This window comes from Lygodium microphyllum, chromosome 16 (assembly GCF_053477565.2).
Source record: "Lygodium microphyllum isolate KBCC chromosome 16, Lygodium_microphyllum_v1.1.10, whole genome shotgun sequence".
Lineage (NCBI taxonomy): Eukaryota > Viridiplantae > Streptophyta > Polypodiopsida > Schizaeales > Lygodiaceae > Lygodium > Lygodium microphyllum.
In genome coordinates, this window is record NC_141150.1 from 80250749 (window position 1) to 80256315 (window position 5567).

Sequence of the window (5567 nt, forward strand, 5' to 3'; positions counted from 1 at the left end):
TTGCAACAAAAAGATTGGTGACAAGGATGCTACGATTAATGAAGTTCTTCACGAGGTGAATATAGAGTTGAAGGGGATGGAACATGATTCTTCTTTGGGATTTAGTGGTGATCAATCAATTATTGAGGTGTCTTCTTGTATGGCCATTATACCTTATATACTTAGCTACGGTCTCTAGGTTATGTACTTTGAGTATCTTAGAGGGGCTCTACTAGGATTACTTATACAACTGCACTAGAGGGGTTTGAGTATAAGTAATCCTAGTCAACAAAATTTATGAGTATCATTAAGGATCTCTTAGTCTAATAATAAACCAATCTCAACAAGAAGCATCTTAGTAATGTGGTTTTTTTGTCCTAGGTCCATGTATAAAAATTAATGCCATCTATGAAATTTATCAACTTTTATTGTAATGATTGGAAGACATCAAATGCAACAATGTAATACAAGGTTACCATGTCAAAGACAATATCAAATAGTAAAAATGTTTGTGCCTGTGTGAGGGTGTGTGTGTGTGTGTACCATAGTTATAAAATTTGTTCCAATCAATTATACTCATAGTCATAACCTTTGAAGAAAATATCCTATGCTTAATTTAAGGGATTCTTCTTCTATGGCAATACTTTTGGGTTCATTTTGATGAAGTACCATAATGACCATTAGCTAGGGGATCATTTTCTTTTAGTCCTTCCGTTGACTAGTTGGCATGATTACTAATTTGTTATGCCTATAAAGTTAATACAAAAACAAGGAATTATGCATATCACAATTAGATCCCTTACTTGGACATTATGAAGGATATGACCAATTTTAAGCCATCTTAAAGAGTCACCAATGTACGTGGCCCATGGTAAAGCACATTGCATACCATTATCGATAAGTCCATTATAGTGCATCTTAAATCTCCTAATTAGACTTTATAAAGTGTATGACCAATTTTTAGCCCTCTTAAGGAGTCGATATAATGGTACCCATAAAAAAAAGCAAAGTGCATACCATTACCATAATCATGGATATGTTGTCGTTCCAATATATACACAAACAGGTGGACTACATCTTGAGTAGACATACATCTCCATAAAGCTATCCATTTGAGTATACATCTCTTTCTCTTTCTCTCCCTCTCTCATTTCCTCCCCCTCTCTCTCCCTCTCCCTCTCTTTCTCTCTCATTTCCTCTCCCTCTCACAATATATCCTAACACTCTCCAAAAGCAAAGGGAGAGGGAGAGAGAGAATGCACTCTCCCTCCCTCTCCCTCTCCCTCTCCCTCTCTTTCTCTTTCTCTTTCTCTCCCTCTCTCTCTCTCTCTCTCTCTCTCTCTCTCTCATTTCCTCTCCTAAACAAGCAAAAGAGAAAGTGATTTAAACCTTAAACAAGAAAAAGAAGGAGAGAGGGAGACTCACCGATGAGATATGGCGACTGTGGGGTGGCTTCTCTTCGCGATGAAGGCTCCTCCTCTCCTTCGTGAACAACAGCGGCGGCAAGTCTTCTTCCTCTCCCTCTCTCACGACAGTCGCTCTCTCTCTCTCTCGCTCTCGCTCTCAAAACACAAAACGTGAAATAAAGTCGCGCTCGATTTTGGCCTATTTTTTTTCCCTGTGGAGCGTCGCTATTAGCGACGCCGCTACCCGCGTCGCTACCTGCCATCGCTATAGGCTTAAATCCTTGTAGTGAGTCACATGGGTATGTGTATACATAAAGTAGGATGCCTTAAAGCTAGCCTTGAGAATAATGATTTTGCTATTGATTCCTCAAAGAAGAGAAATCTCTCTTTTTTTTAAGTTTCTTGGAGACATTGCCCTTTTTTTGTTAGCATCAAGCCATTTTTGTAACACTTGGAAACAATTTTGTGTATACATAAAGTAGGATGCCTTAAAGCTTGCCTTCATGCCTGGCTAATGGAAAGTAGGATATCTTATACCTTCCCTTGTGGCATGAATGCTAGAAAGAGGTCAAGTATGCTAGTGCCGGACTCTACTTCACCTATGAATGTCCTACTTGGAGATAAAAACGATTCCTCAAAAAAGGAGTCGACTTTGTTTTGAGCAAGTCTCCTAGAGAAAGTCTTTTTGTAATGCTTGGTCTTTGATCAAATTCAATATAACTTGTTTTTAAATATCATGTGAAGCAAGGATGTGTTTTCATATAATTGTTTATAGATGAAAGTTTATAAGTTTGGTGCATATAAGAGACTGTTTGTAAACCTAGCATTTTGTGTTACAAATTTTATGAATTACTTTTAGTTTTAAGTTTGAGATGTGTGTGTGTGTGTGTGTGTGTGTGAGAGAGAGAGAGAGAGAGAGAGAGAGAGAGAGAGAGAGAGAGAGAGAGAGAGAGAGAGAGAGAGAGTGTGTGTGTGTGTGTGTGTGTGTGTGTGTGAGTGAGGGAGAAAAAAGAAACAAATTAGAAACAAAGAGGGGAAAGAGGAGAAATGGATTTTCTAAAAGGATGATTAAAAATTTTATTTTTTTTGTAGATAGGATTATGTATACATGTAGAATAAGGATAATGTTGCCCTTAAAAGGATAGTGTAAATCCCTTTTTGAAAAGAAAGGGATCCCTCTGTCATGAGAAAGGTTTGGTTTGCCTTCTTCAACATCTTCCCCTTATCTTAAAAAAAACAAAATGGCTCATGCTCATGGTTATGAAGCCATTCTCAATGCTTGCACATTGAGCCATTGCTATTCATGATGACCAAGTCTCACCCAAATGCTTATATATGGCCGCTTAGCCTATGAACATGGCAATGGAGATAAACTACTACAAATAGCCACTCTCATGTAGGTGTTTTATGCTCATGGCTTTTTCTTTTTAACTTATTCCCATGATACCATTGAGTACCCAACATGTTAGGCCTTTTCTCAAATAGCTATCGACATCGTGCTTCATTATGATGACCTCTTCTTAAGCTTAAAACTATATTGTCTCTAGTTTAAAAGAGGGGCTTTTATTTGAACTTCATAATCCATGAGTGTGATATGATTCTCTTTTATGTGTAGTCTACACATAGAGATTAATGTTCCCTTCTTTTCTTACATATAATTTACATGGATTGTCTAGTGTGGCAAGCTTTATTCAACAAATTGCACATGTAGATTGCATCTATAATAGACACATTTTATCACATGATGGTAAATCCATCCTAATCTTAAAACCCTATCATTATCCCATTTTGGTATCTTTATTCTAAAAGAAATGATGTCTATTTTAGCTTCCTAAACTAATGTGTATGATGTAATCAAAGGGTCTTTCATATTTGTGTTTCTAGCATGTCTTGATAAGCCATGAGTATAGCTCATTCATACATGGGTCTTATGCATTCAACAACAAATTAAACATAATACATAGGCAAATAAGCCTTGTATATAGACTTAAACCCTATCCTTATCCCATTTTGATATCTCAATTTCGAAAGAAAGGATGTCTATTTTAGCTTCCTAAACCAATCAGTGTATGATGAATCAAAAGGTCTTTCATATCCCTCCTTCTAGCATGTCTTGATAACCCATGAGTATAACTCATTCATACATGGGTCTTATGCATTTAGTAACAAATTAAACATAATACATAGGTAGAAAAGCCTTCTATATAGCTTCTTGTACTAGTTCAAATTATGGATAATAACACTCCAACTACATAACACAAATCCATTTTTATGTTTGCATATAAAAATTAGGCTCATATATAAGATGGTTTCTTCTAGTCTATGAATATGACTCACAATGGCTTAGGTTTCTTAAAAAATAAGCTATCTGCTCATAAATAAATCCATCTCAATATAACTAGGTTCCGATAACCCACATAAAATGGGTTCCTTTTATGATGATATATGTGTATGTAATGTGTGCATTTTTCTCCTCAATAATATCATCACCACTCCTTTATAGGCATGGACTACCAGCATGGCAACCCGAAATAGCACGTGACATGATGTGATGAGTATTGTGAGAATATGATTTTTTAAAAAGCTAAGTTATGGTACTTTGATAAACTATTTTTGAGCTCTTATATAAAGGGCATCTTTCTTTGATCCACATTCCATCCATTCTCTCAAAATTTCTAGCATTTCCTACTGTGACTAACTACGCACGTAACAAGACCAACATGTTTTCTTCATTTTCTACTCAAGTTTGTAACTAAGTTTAATCAATGGAATGTCGACCCTTGTATCCCACAATAGTGTGTTTGTTCCTGTTACTCCATTATTATGGATGGTTTTGTAGCAAATTAATTTGGTTTATCCTAAAATTGGAGAGGTTATATGTCTTGAGGTATGCACTTTCTTGGTGATTCATGGCATACCAACCTTACATGAACATGCACAATCCGTTCATATATATTATATCTTGAATTATGGAAATTTCTTCTATACTTTCAACTTTGCAATACTAGTAGGAAATTGCTATAGCCCCTTCTACATTGAATATCTTGATTATAGTTTCATTTAATAAGTTGATTATCATGTCTTGTTGAACACACACACACACACACACACACACACACACACACACACACACACACGTGTGCGCACTCACACCCTTCATTCTCAATAGGTCTTATGTACACTTCTGGCCAAAACAAATGAATTTTGGACTTGGAAATAGACAAGAAAGAATGCTATTATTATGATTAATGCAAGGGGAGTTGGGCTTGCAAGTTTTTACATGAAAGTCATAAGATCTTTTATTTGTGTGTATTTTTATGTAAACAACACCACACTTGTCAAATTATTAACCATTATTAATGAAAGATAGTATTTGAGAACTTGTTCATCGATTAAATTTTCAGACAATCTTTAATTGCCATAACATTGCAAAGTCCCATTATCATATATTGGTATAGTTAAATCGAATTGCAAGGTTGAGTGATATTATGTCATAAAGCCTTTGCATGTGAAAAAAGAAAAAAGGAAAAAAAGGCAAAAGAGAGTTTTTTTTTTTTTTTTTTTGGTAATATGATTGGTTTATTAAGGTGCAAAGACCTCCCATACAGGTGAGGAAAATTAAGATTGAGCCATCCTTGGGAGTAGAACCAAGTTTGAAAGCACACACACTTGGCTAGCGTAAATGAGCTGGCCTTTAAGGTTATTGGCAAGGCAAGAGAGAGATTTAAAAAAAATGCAATAGGCTTTTATAAGGATGCCAAGAGCTCCCATAGAGGTGAGGCTAATGATGACTAGGCCATCCCTGGGATCGAGTGTAGTCTCGGTGGAAATAGCACCACCCTAGGATTGCAATAACCGGTAGTAAGCCCTTGAGGTCGTTGGCAGGCAAAAGGGAGAGTTGATACAAAAGGTTTATGATGAAGTGATGTGCAAAGCCTAGCCTAATGCAAACCAGGCGCTTTGAGCCTAGACTCGTCCCGGTGCTTCACACCGGGGCAGGCGTGATTTTTGTGAGCGGGGGCGGGTGCTGGACGCGTGGCACGTGCCCCCACGTTCTCTTTTTTTTTCTTGTGGGGGAGGTGGGAGCTGCCACGTGGCACTCGCCCCCCACCTCTCGTTAACTAATAGTATAGATAGCCTAAGAGAACGAAAGGGCGTGGGAATATAAAACGTTCATGATAA